Source organism: Marmota marmota, unplaced genomic scaffold, assembly GCF_001458135.2.
Source record: "Marmota marmota marmota unplaced genomic scaffold, marMar, whole genome shotgun sequence".
NCBI classification, from domain to species: Eukaryota; Metazoa; Chordata; class Mammalia; order Rodentia; family Sciuridae; genus Marmota; species Marmota marmota.
Window position 1 is genome coordinate 607,261 of NW_026000338.1, and position 19,187 is coordinate 626,447.

At 37.5% G+C, this 19,187-nt stretch overlaps 1 protein-coding gene across 16 annotated transcripts in view; it reads left to right on the plus strand.

Moving 5' to 3' along the window:
• Positions 1 to 19,187, plus strand: part of Atrx (ATRX chromatin remodeler) — a 242,039-nt gene that overhangs the window by 135,886 nt on the left and 86,966 nt on the right. The window lies entirely within an intron of this gene.

The following is a 19,187-nucleotide window of genomic DNA, read 5'->3' on the forward strand; positions in this document are numbered from 1 at the left end:
GTTTTTTTTTTTTTTTTGGTTCTAATTAGTTATATATGACAAGAGAATGTATTTTGACACATTATATATAAATGAAGTATAAATACTCATTATTCTGGTTATACATGATATGGAATTACACTGGCCATGTAGTCATATATGCACATAGGGGAATAATGTCCAATTCATTATACCACCCTTCCTATCCTGAGACCCCCCTCCTCTCAGCCTAATCCAAAGTACCTCTATTCATTCTTGATGACTCCCCTTCCCCCAATGTGAATTAACCCCCGCACATCAAGAAAACATTGGAGGCTGGGATTGTGGCTCAGGGGTAGAGCGCTCGCCTAGCACGGGCGAGACCCGGGTTTGATTCTCAGCACACATAAAAATAAAGGCATTGTATTGTGTCCATCTACAAAAACGATATTCATTCATTCATATTCATATTCTCTCTCCCCCCCCCCAAAAAAAAAATTGGCCTTTGTTTTTCTGGGATTGACTTATTTCACTTAGCATAATATTCTCCAGCTCCATCCATTTACCTGTAAATGCCGTTGTGTATATATACCATATTCTTCCATTCATCTGTTGAAGGGCATCTAGGTTGGTTCCATGGATTGGCTATTGTGAACTGAGGCGCTGTAAATATTGATGTGGGTGCACCACTGTAGTCTGCTGATTTTAAGTCCTTCGGGTATTAACCAAGGAGTGGGATACCTGGGTCAAATGGTGGTTCCATTCCAGGTTTTCTGAGGAATCTGTATGCTTTTATACAGAGTGGTTTCATCAGTTTCCAGGCCTCCGGCAATGTATAAGTGTACCTGTTCCCCCACATCCTTACCAATATTTGTTGCTGCTTGTATTCTTGATAATTGCCATTCTGATTGGAGTGAGTTGAAATCTTAGAGTAGTTTTGATTTGCATTTCTCTGATTGCTAGAGATATTGAACATTTATTCATTCATATATATATATATATATATATCTGTCTGTCTATCTATCTATCTATCTATCTATCTATACTAGTTGTAGTAGAACACAATACCTATATTTTTTTGAATATTTTTTTTAAGTTTTCGGTGGACACAACATCTTTATTTATTTATTTATTTTTTATGTGGTACTGAGAATCGAACCTAGCGCCCCTCGCATGCCAGGCAAGCACGCTACTGCTTGAGCCACATCCCCAGCCCCACAATACCTGTATTTTATTTTTTTATTTTTATGTGGTGCTGAGGATCAAACCCAGCGCCTTGCACATGCTAGGCAATTGCTCAACCACTGAGACACATCCCCAGCCCTTTTTTGATCGATTGTATTTCTTCTTCTGTGAAAGAGGCTGTCTTTTCCAATGTATGTTTTTTAGTGCCTTTGTGTAGTATGAGTTAATCGTATTTATGTGCTTTGGTCTCTGTGTCTTCTCTTCTGTGCCCTTGGTTTACATGTCTATTTTGGTGCCAATCCCATGCTGTTTTTGTTACTCTTGTTCTGTATTATAGTTTAAGATCTGCTATTTTGATGCCTGCTTCTTCACTCTTTTTGCTAAGGATTGCTTTGGATATTCTGGCTCTCTTTACAAATGGATTTCATGATTACATTTTCTGGTTCTATAAAGAATGTTATTGGGATTTTAATAGGAATTGCATTACATCTGTGTCAATCTTTAGTTACTATGGCCATTTTGACAGTATTAATTCTGCCTACCCTAGAACATGTGAGAAGTTTCCATCTTCAGAGGTCTTCTTCTATTTCTTTAGTTTTCATTGTAAAGGTATTTTAAGTCTGTTGTTAGATTGATTCTGAAGTATTTTATTTTTTAAGGCAATTGTGAATAGGGTAGTTTTCCTAATTTCTCTTTCAGTGGATTCATCACCAATGTATGGGTACTGATTTTATATCCTCTTACTTTGCTGAATTCATTTACTAGTACTGGAAGTTTTCTGGTGGAATGTATTGTGTCTTCTAAATATAGAATGATGTCTTTGGCAAATAGTGATAATTTGAGTTCTTTTCCTATATATAGCGCTTTAATGCATTTTGATACACTGTACCGAAATGGAGAACAACTTCTTATTCTTCTGCCTGTACATATGCAGAGTCATGCCGGTTATGCAATAATTCATGTATATAGGGTAAAAATGTCTAATTATACCAACCTTCCCACTTGAACACTCCCTCCCGTCCCCTCTGCCAATCCAATGTCAAAATGCATTATGCTGTCATATATAACTAATTACAACAAATTAAAAAATATATAGAATAAACTGCCAGTTTGAGTATCATAATGCTAACATCTTAAATGGTTTTTAAAGTCAACTGGATGATTGATATAATTCTGCAGTTATGATAAAAATAGTTTAAGAGCCTTCCAGAATACAAAATTGCTCAAAGAATACTTTTAAAATTAAAATTTTACCAGGACACATGAGAAATTAAATCATATTTTCCTTCATTAAATTTTTCAATATAGTAATGTAACTTTAATGCTGGCCCCCACTTCAGCACCCTATACTATATTCCATGGGATAGTCAGGTTTCTTGCCTCTGTGCCTAAAAGATCTGATCAGAACAATTTTAGAGAAGAACAGTTTATTTGAGGGCTCATGGTTTCAGAGGTCTCTGTCCATAGAAGTGTGGTTCCATTCCTCAGGGCATAAGGTGAGACAGAACATCGTGGCAGGAGAGGGTGCCAGAGAGATAGAGACTGCACTCTTCAGATACAGAATATATACTCCACAGCCACGCCCCTAGTGAACCACTTCCTGCAGCCTCACCCCAGCTGCCTCCAGGCTCCACTCTCTTAATCCCATGAGGGATCGATTTGCTGATTTGGTTAAGGCTATAGCCCAATCATTCGTCCTCCAAAACTTCTTGCGTTGTCTCTCATGTGAGCTTCAGGGGACACTTCATTACTCTTTAGTAGCAGCAGAAATTTTCTGTCAATTTCATGTTGCCTAAAGAGGTTGTCAACTGGGCCTGCTGTCTGAGCATCTGTAGGCTTCATGAATTGGATCAGTTCATCCACACACCAGGGTGGTCTTAAAGAAGCCTTTTTTTTACAAGGACACTGATGTCAGGTACAGCTATATATCTTGGAGTTTCACTCCTCTTCTGCATTTGGCATTTATCTTTGGAGTAACTACTCTTGGGAGATTATTTGTTCTCAACTAGTGTTGAACTTGTAGTTGCTTGGTACCTCCTGAGAAAAATCTCTGTAGAAAGAAGTTTGCATAAAATTTTCACAGGCAGGATTCAGGGAGTCTCATGAATTTAGTCATGAATTCTTAGACTCTCTAGCAAGATTTTCCTCTTTTGGCATGCCCTCTCCCTCAGGAGACAGTAATTCTTCTTTAGAGGCATTCACCTTTGCTTTGAGCAACTTGGAATAGAGGAGAATGGTTTTCTTTCCTGTATTTCCTCTTTTACCTGCACACATGAAGTGTTGGGTTCGATCCTGACCACTGATTTATCTTTATCAAGCTCCATAGGGCTATGAGCTTTCCTTTTAGAGGAGCTGAGAGAGTGGCTCCTCAAAAGGTTTTCATACTGCGGGCTGTGGACTGAAGTCTCAAGAAAGCAAAGAGCAAATGATGTACTATTCATACATGGAAGATGAATGGAAGGTGTTTCCCCATCGGAAGAAGCAGTATTCACTGCTCCTCCATGATTATCTGGCCTGAGGTATCCGAGGATAGTCTCAGACTGAAAGGCAGAATACACACAGGCCTGCACATTCTGGCAGAGCACCACGTTTCCAGAGTCTTGAGTACTTCATTGCCTCATGGTCCTACAAGATACTCCAGGCTTATCATCCCATGCCTCAGATCAGCCGTTTCTCCATACACTGTGGTTACTCTTATTGAAAAAAGTGGCATTCACAAAGATCCTGGTCCTGGGTATGCGTGCTCCTAATTGGATTTCGGTTTTAATCAGCTTTTTTTGCTGCTGTGACTAAAGTACACTACCAGCACGATTGTAGAGGAGGAAGAGTTTATTTGAGGGCTCATGGTTTCAGAGGTCTCTGTCCATAGAAGTGTGGCTTCATTCCTCAGGGTTTAAGGTGAGACAGAACATCATGGCAGGAGAGGGTGGCAGAGCGAATCAGCTCATATCATGCTTATCCAGAATGAGAGACTTCACTGGCCAGATACAAATATATACCGAAAGCCATGCCCAAAATTTTCACCTTTTCCAGCAGCATCTTAGCAGTTCAGTTTCCACTCAGTTAATACCTATCAGAGGATTAAATCACTGAATGGGTCAAGACTCTTGTAACCCAGTGATTTCTCCTCCGCACCTTTTTTGATTGTCTTACATGTGAGCTTTTAGGGGACACCTCACATCCAAAATATCAGTTTGTGCCCACGAAAGCTCACAACATAAAATACAATTTTTCATTTCCAGGGTTCTGTATAGTCAATAGGGTAAGATTGCTGAAAGTTCAAGTCCAAAATCTTCTCTGAGGCTCAAGGCAATCTCATGTTGTGTACTTTTGTAAACATAAAGCAGTTTACAAGTGTCCAATATGTAATGGCACACCGTAAATGTTTGCATTCACAAAATTAGGGAGATAGAAAGACGGATAGGACCAAGGCAAGGACAAAATCCAGCTGGGTAATGAAGTCTTGTAGCTCCTTGTCCAGAATCTTGGGCACATGATATCTTAGTGTTCTCTCCAAGGGCATGTATAGCTCCACCCCTATGGCCTTTTTGGTTGCAGCGCAAGTGGCTTGTCTCTGCTTGTTGCAGCTTTCCTAGGTCGATGTCCTATGGTTACTCGCATTTCTTTTTTCAGGGGTCTCCACTGCAGCTTTGACTTACTCCTCACATCTCCACATTTTGACTTCTCAGGGGGTGCCTGCAGGGATTCTGACCATGCTGCACTTTGCCTGGCTTCCCAGCCCCTCCTTTAAAATCTTAGTGGAAGCCTCCAAGAACCCCTAAGTCATCCTTCATTCTTGTAGAACCAGCAGCACATGGTTGATACCAACGTCGGCTGCCATCTCAAGCAATAACTCATTGCAGCACCCTCTGAATGTCGGGGTGGCTGAGCATATTGGGAAAAAATAAACTTTTTAGGCCCCCTTGTGCAAGAAGGGTGCCCCAGTGGTCTCAATACAATTTTTACTTTTACTCCCTTGAACTTGAGTTGGGTGTGGTCTTATCAGCTCCTGAGATGCCCTGGAGCCATATTTCTTTTTGTATCTGGCAAAGTGTTTTTTTTAGTGGCAGTTATATCTTTTAACATCTGCAACTTCCTTAGCCCCAGTTTTACTCTAGCCTTTCAAGTCCAGGTTTTAAAAAATAAGTTCTGCTTTGCTTTTTGTTCCTTAATATCACAATAAGTTTGGCTAAAAGCTGTCAGCCATGTCCATGCCACCTCCTGAATGTTAGGCTGCCTAGATAATTCTTCTGCCAGATTAAGAAGTTCATTACTTTTAAAATCAGCCTCACAAAGAGTCTCAGGATAAAATACTGACAGCTTCTCAGCCAAAACATAACAGGAATGGCCTGTCTCCAAATTCCAATGGAGTTGTTCTTTGAACCCTCTTGAGCCCTATCTTCACTATCCCAGTCCTATTGGCATTCTGTTCTTTGAGCTCCCACCAGAATCATCCATTAAGCTCTGCTTACAACAACCTAAAGCATTTCCAGCTTGCACTATTAAGTATCTCAGAATTCTTCCCACCAGTTCCAAAAAGCTCAAAAATCTTCTGATCCTTATGGTCAGGTTAGTCACACTAATGACCCCACTTCTCTGTACCAATTTCTGTTTTATCAGGTTTTTCGCTGCTGTGACTAAAGGACCTACCAGCATAGCGTTTTTCTTCTAGGGCCTCTCAGTAGACAGAGATCATATGAGCATGGTGTACAATCCATGTATGTACGTATGTATGTGTGTATGCATACGTATGTGTGTATATTAAAACGTGGTTTAGTAAATAGTGGGATTGAATCCAGGGGTTCTTTACTACTGAGCCATATTCCCATCTCTTCTTATTGTTTATTTTGAGACAAGGTCTTGCTACGTTGTCAAACCTGGCCTCATGTTTGTGATCCTCCTGCTTCTGCCTCCCAATTCACTGGGATTACAGGTGTGTTCCACTGCATGTGGCTCAGTATTGTAGAATCTCTGCTCTTGTGACAAACAAATTTACCCACTAAAGTACATTGTTTATGGTTGCTTTTGTCTGTACCTTTATAATTTCCAGTTAAGACATCATTTTCCAAAATTACATAGGCTAATTCCTTTATTTTGTTTGCATATATTAAAGTTTATACTTTGTAATATGGTTTAGTGGATTTTGACAATGAATAAAGATATGTATATGTAACCTTATTACTATAGTAGTTTCTTAAAACATCTTACCATTATTTTTGGTAACCTGATAATTCATTATTTTCTCACTTATAATTATGGCTGGACTTTTTTTTAACTTAATACATTTTATTTAGTTGACTTGTGAGTCACATTACCATTGGTTAATATATGACAAACTTATTCAGCATTGATGGATCCATACTTGGGTAAGCCCTATCAAATTGGTGAGAGTGGTGAAAGGTTTAAGAGAGATTCGAATCTCATTCAGCATCAGAGAATTCATACTGAAGAAAAATATTACCAGTGTGGTGAATGTGGCCAATGTTTCAGCCTGAGTTCCCATCTTATTCAGCACTAGGGAATCCATAGTGTGGACAAGCCCTACCAGTGCAGTGCATGTGGGAAATGCTTCAGCCAGAGCTCTCTTGTGAAGCAGCATTTGAAAGTGCATAAGGAAGAAAAGCCATGTAAAACCCAGGATAAAAACCCCAGGTTTTTTTTTTGCCCCAGGGCAAAAGTCTCAGTATCATATTGGAAAGCTGTTACAGGAAGGAAATCAGTGGATGGTTGTGCCAAATTATGGCGGTCCTTCAGCCCTTTTTTTTGCGGGGGGGGGGATGGTTTAGATACAGACTATTCTTTGTGAATTTCCGGATGTTATATAGTAGAGCACTTAGAATACTGGGTTCTGCACTAGGATGAAGATATTGAAAGTGTAATGACACGGGGCTGAAAGAAAGTTCAGCTGCTGTTATTTTTATGTGACTGGAACACCAAAACCTAAAAATATAAAGTCCTTGATCTATATTCTGTTGTAATTTCTCAAGTGTGTGTAGGATCAAGTAATTCCTTAAACTATACAAAAAAGCAAAATGGTAAAAGGTAACATAATAAATGTTTTTAAAAATTTTGAAACAAAAAAAAATAAAATCCTTGATCTCATTTGAAATTGCTTCCTACATTCTTTTGAAAAAATGCACTTTAAATACTCAGTCTTAGTATTTTCGGTGAAAGGAATACAAAAAGCGAGAAGGAATTAATTTCATTAGCTTTGAAGTTCTGTGACATTAGGAGATCTTATGTTTGTAAAAAGCTTGAGTTTTTCTCATTATGGAGAATTACACATAACAAAACATTTTCATAGTGTTCTGTGACTATCACAATTATTCCATTGGAAATGCAGAAATTCTTCATCACCCTGAAAATAAATTCTGTACCTATTAGCACTCATTACCACTAATCTGCTTTCTGTTTCTATGGATTTGCGTATTCTGGATATTTCATTAAGATGGAATCATGTAATATCTACCTCATTGATTTAGCTTAACATTTTAAAGGTTTATCTATATTAAAATGTGCATCAGTAGTCTCTTAATATTCCCTACCAAAGAATATTACACTGTATGCATACTAACCATATTTTTATTGATGGACCTTTACCTTGTTTTTATTTTTGAGTACTAGGAATAATGCTGCAATGAACATTCATGTAGAAGTTTTTATTTCTGCATGTATTATTTTTTCATCCCTCTGGATATTTAGCTAAGAATGGAATTTCTGGGTTATATGGTAACATAATGGTTCATATTTTGAGGAAATGCCAAATTTCCACAGCATTTGCACCATTTTTTTTTACCAGGAGTGCATGACAATTCTTCTTTCTCCATATTCTTTAACACTTGTCATTGTCTGTTTTATTATATCGTTCCTTGTGGGTATAAAGAAGTATCTCATTGTGGTTTTAACACACATTTTCCTAATGAGTAATTATGGTCAGCATCTTTTCATATATTTGTTGGTTATTTGTTTATTCTCTTTGGAGAAATTTCTTATTCAAAACCTTGTTCAGTTTGTAGTGGGTTTTCTTTAACCCCCCACCCCCACCCTTTTGGTTCTGGGTGTTGAACTTAGAGAGACTCAACCAATGAGACTCATTTTTACATTGTTTTCAAGATATATATTTTGTCTTCATTGTCTGAGGGTCCTGTCTTCCAAGTGGTCTAATCTGTTGATGTTGCTTTCAGTTGAACTTTTAATTTAGTTTATTGTTTCTTTCATTTCAAGGATTTCTATTTTTTAAGAACCTCTATCTCCCTATTAATCTTTTGCTTCTTGTATTTGTTTATGTAGCTCTTTGTGAAAATGATCTTTTGCTTCCTGTACCTGCTCTTACAGCATCCTTTAATTCTCAGAACATTTTCATTATGTACATCCTGAGCTCCTTCTCTGTCATTTCTCCTTCTGTGCTGGCCATGCATTCTAATAATGTGGTATCTTGATTTGTTTGGGGCACTTACTTTCCTTGTCTTTTCATATTGCTAGTGTGTCTTCCCTTCTAGCACTGTGGATCCCAGGCATTACCATTTTTACCCTATAGGCTTATAGTGCCCCTGGAGGGAACTAATATCTCTCTTTTGAGGTGAAGGACAATGTTAACAGATCCCAAAATAAACAATATACACCCTAAAACCAAAATGTTTGCTATTAAGACATTTATACTTTGGTCACAATGTACAGAAATGGTGAATTCAATTATTATCTACAATATACTCAGTAGGCTTCTGATGGTGGACAAAGAACCAGTGGTGAGTAGTAGGATGATATGCTGAGGAGGTAGGAAGTGAGGATATAGAGTTATTATATCTTAGGAAGTGTGAAGGAGAATTCTAAAGAGGAAGATTAGTAGCAGGAGAAGGGAGAGGAAGTAATTTTGGGTATAGAAGTAAGTGGGAAGACAGTAGAGTACATAAAACAAACACACATATAAAGAAAAGTAAAAATGTTAAAATAGTAGAATTGGTGGGGGGAAAAAAGGAAAAAAGAAAAAAGAATATACAACACAACTGTAATATACTATTCAGTCATCCCAGTTCTCAAAATCCTAGTGCATGCAAAGTACTTGGTTTCACATCTGATGGGGATATGAGGGTGGGAGAATAGAGAGGGAGAGGAAAAAATATCTTGAAGGAAGAAACAGGGATTGTTTGGGTTGGAGATCAGTATCTTTCCTGCTTCCCTTCTCATCCAATAGGTAGGGTCATCTGTTGTTAGTTTATATCTCCACCCTCAGGATGGTGAAGCTAACCAGGGTGTTTCTGTGCTGGAGTAGTGGCTGCTGGGGAGAGGGGGCAGTTAGGAACTGGGTACCTGGCCAGCCGGGGTTCCAAACTGGGAGTTGCCCCCATTGAAGGTAGTGATGAAAGTTACCCAAGATGAAGGTGCCTGCTTTCAGCTATTGGATGTTGGGTCATGCGTGGAAGTGGGGGGGAGCCAAGCGATAGCATTGGAAGATGAGTTCAGAGACGAGCTCTGTGGCATGTAGTGTGTGGGCTGTCGCCTGAGTTCAGGGACTTTGTGAAGTTCTCAGGTGCAGGAAGGCTACGGCACACAGGGGACTATCTCCGCTGCAGCAGAGTCCCAAGATGATGGCAACCAGGGGAGCCCCACGTTGGCAGATGGGGTTCCAAACAGGAATGGTGGCCAAACAGTAGTGGTGGCTGGAGTTTCTGCTTGTGGGAAGCTGCTGGGTGTCCTGTGTGGGAGTGGCTTGTGTGATTTCTGCTCCAGTGGGTGGCTGAAAGTTCTGTGTGGGTGCTGCTGCCGATAGTCCTGCTCCAGTACCCAGTAGTCCTATATGGGCAAATAGTTGGGAGACCTCCTCTGACGCTGAGCCGTGGACTGCATGGTGACTGTGATTTCTGTGCATGAGCAGGAATGTTGCTCGTAGAGAAGCAGTATAATCCCAGGTCATGGAGTGACACAGAATGTTGCCTCCCTCTGGCCCGCCATCTTGGATCCTCTTTTTATCTTTTTCATGCTGTTGATTTAACCCAGGGTTGGTTTTCAACTGGGCTACATCCCCATCCCTGTTTTTTTTTAAATTTTTTTTAATTTTTAATTTTTTGTTCTTTTTAGATATACATGACAGTAGAGTATATTTTGACATTTTTATATAGGCATGGAGCATATTTTATTCTAATTAAGATTCCAGTCTTGTGCTTGTGTATTATGTAGAGCTTCATTGTGGTGTATTCATATATGTACATAGGAATGTTATGTCTGATTCATTCCACTGTCTTCCCTATTCCTTTTCCCCCTCCCTTCCCTGCATTCCCCTTTGTCTAACCTTCAGTTCTTCACCTCTCCCCTTTTGTTGTGTGTTATCGTCCACATATCACACAGAACATTTTACCCTTTTTTTTTGGGGGGGGGAGGTTTTTCTCCCCATTCATTTTTATGTTTTTAGTTTTAGACAGGGTCTCACTAAGTTAGTAAGACTGGCCTCCATCTGGATTTTTCTACCTCAGCCTATCAAGTTGCTGGTATTACAGGTGTGTGCCACTTTACGCAGCTCTTTGATTTCATTTTTCTTGCCTAATGGACCTTCCTAGAGCTTCCTATACAATATTGCATGTAAATTGTGAGAAAGTTTGTCTTGTTTTTGATTTTGGGAAGCTCAGTTAACTATGGTGTTAACTGTGTTTTTTCTAAAAAACAAATACCTTTTATGAGGGTTAGTAAGTTGGATAATTGGTTTATTTTTTGTTAACTTTGAAAAATAAATACTTATATTGTCTTTGTTAGCACTTAACTGGAGCTATGGCTTTTCTGTTAGGTTTTATTGGATATTCTTTGAAGTCTTACCTTTCATTTCCCTTCCAGAGTATATAAGAAGCTTAGAGATACCTTGGTTTGTCATATCGGAAAAATCATCTGAACTGCATGGAGAATCCCCTGTTTTCTATTACTATATATAATATATACTAAGAGGCATATGTAAGCTCTAAAGTGTATTGGCAGCAATTGCTTTTTTATATAATTTTTCTTTCCATCTAAATCTAAAGTATCGGGCTATTTGGAAGGGATCTGTTAAACAAAACACTTGCTTTTCCAGTACATGTTTTCTTTCTTTGCCCAATTTGTCCTCTCTGATTTGGGGTCTGACTGGTGGTAGTGAAGGATCATATAAGTGATAGCTGAGTTTATGAAGGCCTGACTTTGGATATGTTGTGGCATAAAAATCTGAATTGTAGTTTAAGATGGAAGTAAAGTGTAAGAGGTAGGAGATACCAGATTCTTAAGAATGAGATCAGGTCATAAATTCACAAGTGTAAGCTATTAGGACAGAATCCTGGAATAGTGGGAGCATGTATTAGGATGGAAATTGTTTAGAACTGACCAGAGTTTTTGGACAGCAGTATTCATATGTGAACTCTGGTTCTCTGGTTATTGCTGCATAACTATTAGCCAAAGTCTTAGTGGATTAAAGCGACAACCATCTTTTCATTCTTTCTCCTTGTTTTAGTGTCTCAGGGTTTTGCAGTAGGCTTGCATGGACAGTTTCCAATATTTTATCAGTTTTTTTCCTTAATATTTTGATTTTTAAAATTTACCAATACATAACAATGTAATACACTAAAAATAAATTTAAGTATAACAGTATATAAAAAGACTTTTATTTTGTTTTCCTCTCCTATCCTGCCACTTATTTTAAAGCATACTTTCCTACTTAATATCTTCAAATTAATCTGTTGGAGTCTAATTAACATTACTGTTCTTGATTGTTCATTAGGTGTGTTGATGGCATCATTTGATTTCAGCAATAATGTCTGCCTATATAATTAGAATAAATATTAAAAGTATACTGAACCATCTTAACATCCTTTAATATCAGCCTTGAGTTTGTGTGCAGCGATCCATACCTGTAATGCAGCTTGGGAGGGTGAGACAGGAGGATCACAAATTCAAAGCCAGCTGTCGCAACTTAGCAAGCCTCTAGGTAACTTAGTGGAACACTGTCTCAGAATGAAAAATAAAAAGGGCTGGATATATGGCTTAGTGGTTGTGTGCCTCTGGGTTCAATCCCTGGTACAAATCATCATCATCATCATCATCATCATCATCATCAGTCTTGAATTTTGAACAGAAATTTTCTTATATACTTTTGTTAGATCTCTTTCCTTCTACTGCCCAGAATGTCATGGCTGCTGTTGTCCCTGTACTTTCTGTTAAATGATTTCTAAGTGTAAATATTTTCATTCCCTACTACCTCAGTTGTGTATGATTTTGGGGAATAAAATTTTCCAGAAAATGTGTTTCCATGCTAATTAAATTGCATTTCTTTTAAATATTAAAAAAAATATTTTTTTTGAAATGGCTTTTGCTCAGATTGACCTTGAATTCCTGAACTCAGGCCTTTAAAGTAGCTTTGAGTACATGCTCATGTCAGTGCTCCTAGTTTAAACATTAAAATTCTTTATTTAAAAATAATTATCTTAGAAACTTATATTTATTACTATTAGTAAATACAATGTAAACAACAAAATTTAGCTTTTGGAGTTGTTTTCTCAGATATCATTAATAAGAATTGGGCTTGCTCTCCCCCTACTGCTTTGTTAACTAATAGTCTTTTTAAGTTAAAGAAATTACAAATGTAATTTATGTTCTTAATCAAAATGCAAACTGAAGGGGCCAGGGTTGTGGCTCACAGGTAGGGACTTGCCTAGCATGCGTGAGGCACTGGCTTCAATCTCCGGAACCACATAAAAATGAACAAATAAAGGTATTGTGTCCATCTACAACTAAAAAAGATATTTAAAAAATTCAAAAGAAGAAAAAGGATTGTGTGCTGGAACATAAACGTTTCCTTCTTTCTTAGTCCTCTATCATTTCATGTATATTTTTCCAGACATTTTTTGTGCTTACAGAAGCATGTATTTTAGTTTGCAATATTTAGAGTCCTCAATCAAAGCTACTTTCAGGTTCAGTAATTCACAGGAAGGACACACAGAACTAAGGAAAGCTATGATACCCAGGGTTATTGTTTGGTATAATAAAAGAAATCAAATTAAAATCAGCAATAGGAAAAGGCACATAGGGCCGAGCACCAGATAATTTCTTGTGTGATCTTTCAGTGGAATCATTCACAGAGGTCTAGCTTCTTCCAGCAATTAATGAGTGACAGTATGCATTGAGTATTACCCACCAGGTAAGGTCATTTTGGACACGGGCATATAGGTATGGTTGACCACCCTTGTGACTGATCTCCAAATCCTTCATAGTCTAGAAGTTTCCACATGGCCTAAGCCTCCCACCCCCCTGTGCATCTTACTCTGTATGGACTCTCCAAGGTCTCCAGCTAAACACTCTTTATGTGGTAGGACATTTATAGCAGACCTTTCTTTGAGTAAGATTAATCCTTTGTGTACATATATGTGTATATAGATAAAATCAGCTTATTTTATTTGTTGTTTAAATGTGAACGACATCATAATATAGATAACTATAGACCCTTATAGGCCAGTTAGAATGTTACCTGATTTTTCAATCTAGACCATGAAAGCCGGTATGACTTGGCATAATACATACTAAGACCTGAAACATAATGAGTGACTAAGCAAAGCTACCCTTGACACAGTTATCCCTCATAAATGAAGATGAAATGAAAACCTTTAGGCCACATGGGGATGGATGAGATTGCCCTAATATTATTTAGACTGCAAAATGGTATGAAGTGATAAGCCTTCAGTGGAAACTTTTTTTTTTTACCTTGCAGATTAGTTTAACAATGTCAATTCTAAACTTCTTCTCTGACACTTCTTCTGCTGTGGTGTTGATGGACTCTGTCATTGGAGTATCTTGGTTTGTTTGGGGTGATTGTTCCCTTGTTTTCCATGTTGTTTTTCTACCCTTCTAACAGTATGAGTCTGAGTTTCTACCCTGTGGACTTATTTATAGTGCCCCTGAAGGTTTCCAGTACCTCACCACTTAGGGGGAGATTAATCATAATAACAGTTAATGCAAACAGTACCCAGCATTAAACCAAATAGTTTGTCCTATGACGTCTACAATGTTAATTATCACAATAAACACAAACAATATGATCAGTTATTGCCTACAATAAAAACAGTAAGTTTCCAAAATGGTTTATGATTTCAAATGGTAGACAGGGAGAGAGCAGAAGTGATATAGGATGTGATAATTATGATGGAGGAGGAGAGAAGATTGGAGTAAAAATTTAAAGGAAGAGTGAAGAGGAAAACAATTTCAGTGGAAGAAAAGAGAGAGAATCAAGGAAAATAGGTGAGAGAAATAAGATTCGGTCCTCAGCCCTGGGGAAAAAAATTAGGTTAAAGAAATAAAAATAGGGCTCAGTGGTAGAGCACTTGCCTAGCATGCATGAGGCACTGGGTTCGATCCTCAGCACCACATAAAAATAAAATAAAGGTATCGTGTTCACCTCCAACTAAAAAATATTTAAAAAAAAATATAAGAAATTGAAAACAAAAGAATATAAAACAGAACTGAAGGACATTAATCAAACATCCTATTCATCAAAAACTTGATCCATGAAAAATAACTGCTTTTTAAAATGTTAGAAAAAATACAAATATGAATATGTATAAATGTCCATGAACCATTAGGTCACAATTATAGAAAAGAAAGGCAAATCTCAACGAAAAGTTAAAGAATTGTTTGCGGTGGAGTTCAAAAGATTCTTAGCTTTTCTTCTCAGTGGTGATAGGTGGGGTCAACTGGGGCACATTTCCCCACCCTCAAGATGGATTGCTGGAGTGAGAGAGAGAATCCCATAAGTGGAATTAGTAGAGAGGGCTCAGGCTTAGGTAGGCTCCAGGCTATTCGCTGAATGCCAAATTTGGTCTCGAGATCATCAGGCTTAACAATTGCTGGTGCACTCTGGAAGACTGCACCCCAGGGGTCTTTCCTGGGTTCCACTTGTGTGGTGGAGGAGCCAGTTCTTAGTCTACTATGTCATCTGTAGACCCCACCTTTCCTAGTCTTGAGTTCAGTCTCCAACCTCAATCTCTTCCCCACTCCTTTAGAAATCATGGCCATGACATCTCTCCCAGCTGGTCCTATAAGCAGCCAGATTATAGGGGGAAGGGGAACAGAAGAGCTGGTTGGGTTTCCATGCCCAGTTGTCTCCTGAGTAAACCTCTCTCCATGTTTGATTTTTCTCCTGGTCACTTAATTACACTCTGTGTCGTGCAGTGTATTTTTACTGGGCCTGTATTTCTGGTCAAACTTTCGGGTTTGCCAGGAGTTGTCTCCCTCAGCTACTGGCCCGAGCTTATGTCCCAGTTTTGCTTGTGGAAAGACTGCTCTTGCTGATGTCTCCAGCTACTGTAGAGGCTGTGGCGCTGGGGATGTTTTCCTTATTTTATTATATCCAATCTCATAAGTCCCCACCCACTTTGAATGTCCAGAATTAAATTTCAATACCCCCCCCCCCCCCAATTTTTTGCTCACCCACCTTGCTGAGAAGCTGCCTGACTTCTTTCTTGGTTTCATGTCACGGAGCAGTCAGAAAAGGGCCCTTCTCTATGCAACCATCTTGAAACATCCTTAGAAACTGTATTTCAAATTTAAAATTTTGCTCTTTTCCTGAACTACCAATTCTTAGTTAGATACTCTTAGAATGTGAGCTCTACTTCTCAGTTGTCCATTTGATCATGGGGGTAAACAACCAAAATTCTATAGTATATTGTGTTGCTAAACTATCGCCTTTGGTAGAGTTCCGTAGGTGAGGTGTACTGAATGCATTTACAATCTTGTATTGGAAATGTGAGTTTATCAAAACATAACCTCATTAATTGATTTATAGTACTTTTTTTTTCTGACAAATCTTTATTTTGGATGACCTATTTAATGGTGAGAGAGGTGTGTTGAAATCACCTACTATTATTGTATTTTGGTCTGTTCAGTTCTATATTGCAGTTTTGTTTTATGTTGACAGTACACAGACGATTGGGGCATACATATTTACCACCATGATATATTCTTGTTGGATGATTCCCTTAACCAATATGAAGTGAATTTTTTTTTGTCTATTTGGATTAATTCTGTTTTAAACTCTATTTTTTTCTGATATGCAAGAAACTTCCTCTGTTTACTTTGTCTTCATTTGCATGGTATATTTTTTTACATCCTTTCAGCTTTAGCTTGTGGAATATTTGCCCATGAGATGATTTTTTTATAAATAAAATATGATTGTGCCTTATTTTTTAATCCCCTCTGCTAATATGCCAATTATATTTTTGTTTCTTTCTTTGTTTCATACCTGGGATTGAAGCCAGGGGCACTCAACCACTGATCCATATCCCCAGATTTTTCTTTTTTCTTTCTTTCTTACTTTCTTTTTTTAAGTTGTTGATGGACCTTTATTTTATTCATTTATTTATATGAGGTGCTGAGACTTGAACTCAGTGATTCGCACATGCCAGATAAGTGCTCTACCACTGAGCCACAACCCCAGCCTCTATTTTTTGTTTTGAGATGTGCTCTCACTAAATTGTTGAGGGCCTTGCTAAATTGCTGTGGCTGGCTTTGAACTTGTGATCCTTTTGCTTCAGCCTCAGGAGCTGAATATATGTCTTTTGATTGATCAGAGAGATTTAGATCATTGGCTTTTAGTGTTATAGAATATGATTTTTATTTCCTGTTATTTTGATTTATTTCTAAATTTTAATGTATAATTGATTTTCCTTTTTGTGACTATTCTACTGGGATGCTGGCTTTATTTTTCATTTCTTCCACATGTAGTATTTTATTGAGTATGTTATGTGGTGCTGGCTGAGTAGTTATGAATTCTTTTGTTTCTACTTATTCTGGAAGGTTTAATTTCATCTTCTTGTGTGAAGGACAGCTTTGGCGAATATAACAATCTTGGTTGGTATTTGTTTGTTATGTTTCAAGGCTTGGTATGTATTATTTCAAGCCCTCCTAGCCTTTAGGATCTAGGTTCAGAAATCATTGGACACCCTAGTTCGCTTAAACTCTAAATGTGACCCACCATTTTTCTCTTGCAGCTTTGAAAGTTCTATCTTCATTCTATATATTAAGCATTTTAATGATGTGTTATAGAGAAGATCTTCTTTGATCTTGCTTAGATGGGGTTATAGATGCTTCTTTTATTTAGATTTCTATCTCATTCCTAAAATTTGGAATTTTTCTGATATTATTTGATTGAAAAAGTTATATATTTCATTAGTTTATATTTCAGTGCCATTGCCTACACCAGTGATTCTTCAATTTGGTCTCTTAAACGTATTCCTGATTTTAAAAATATTCTTGTGATAGTCTCTTAGCATCTTTTCTTTATTGATGAATTACTTTCAAGATTATCAGAGTTTCAAAATCTGTCTTTAAAGTGTTCTAATCTATTGATGATACTTTCAAATGAATTTTTAATTTATTAGGTCTGCCATTTCTAGGGTTTCTGTGTTTTCTTTTTCAGATTCTCTTTGTCATTGTTAAAATGATCTTTCACTTCCTGTATTTTCTCTGAGTTCATTCCTTACATTTTCTTTTGGCTCATTGAAAATTTTAGATATGAATTTTCTAAATTCTTTCTCAAACATTTCCTCCACTATGGTCTCAGTGGTATCAGTTGGTAAAGCGTTGTGAGCTGTTTGGGGTAATTTGTTCCCTTGATGTTTGTATGTCTACTCATCTGCTGTGATGATTATTCCTTCTAATTTAAAAAAAAATATTTCTTAGTTGTCAATGTACCTTTTTTTTTTAAATTTATTTACATGCATTGCCGAGAATCGAACCCAGTGCCTCACACATGCTAGGCAAGTGCTCTACCATTGAGCCACAACTCCAGCCCATATAGCTTCTACTTTTATGCAAGGGAAGATTTAGTGAGCTTTCTTTTAAGTGCCCCCCCCATGGGGTGAATATTCAGGTGTAGATATTCTCATTCACCATGTGTTCTTTGCTGTACCCAGTATCAGTACCACTTTGAGAGACAATAAGCCCTATTTACTACTATCACTTTAGAACAGAGCCACATACTAATAAACCTTAGGGGAAAACCCCCAAAATTTGTGGAAAACGTTCTCTGTAGGTATAAAATTAATCATCAGGCTCTGGAATAGGTAGGAAATTTAACTATTAGTCAAATTACTATTAATTTCTATAGGGACTGAAGAGGGGAGTAGAAAAAAATTGGGCAAATGAGAAAAAGAAAAGATTGAATATAATAATAAAAAGCAAGATCAAAACAAGAAAATGATGGGATTCAAGGCAGTAGTAGGTAATGCAAAAGGGACAACAAGAGCTAAGTGGATCAAAGGACACAGAGGTAAGAAAACAAAGATAGAATGATTCCAGTTAATGTTTTGAAACATTAAAATAAGCAAAAAATCAAATGGGTTCAGGGCACAATATTGAATTCTAGGGAAACTTTATCCATTCAAAATGTAGAGTAGTATATGTAAGATCAGAACTGACATTAGAATTATTTATTATACTATATGCCAAGTGGTGAAAATTCTTAATGAGTCTTCCTGGGTATTTTTGCATCAAGATTTGGGACTTTCAGAAGATACCCATCACTCGTGACTAACAATTCTATTTTTCAACTGTTGTTCTGAAGGAGTTACTTCTTTTTTTTGTTTGTTTGTTTTTAAGTTGTCAATGGACTTTTATTTTGTTCATTTATATGTTGTGCTGAGAATCAAACCAGGGGCTTACACATGCTAGGCAAGCTCTCTACCACTGAACCACAACCCCAGCTCAGAAGTTACTACTTCTTTTTTTTAATTTTTAAAAAGTTTTTAGTTGTTGATATATGTGGTGCTGAGAATCGAACCCAGTACCTCACAAATGCTAGGCAAGTGCGCTACTGCTCAGCCCCAGCCCCAGCCCCAGCCCCAGCCCAGAAGTGACTTCTTAAAGTCATGTAGAAGATGAATTTTCTCTAATGTGTAACAGAAGAAGTTTGATAGCTGGTATTGCTAAGAGCAGTATTTAAGTAATATATGTGTGTATGTCAACCAGCAAGTAAATTGTGTAGGTAGGATACTTCAGTAGACAAAAAAAATGTTTTTTTTTTTTTTTTTTTTTTTTTAATTTTT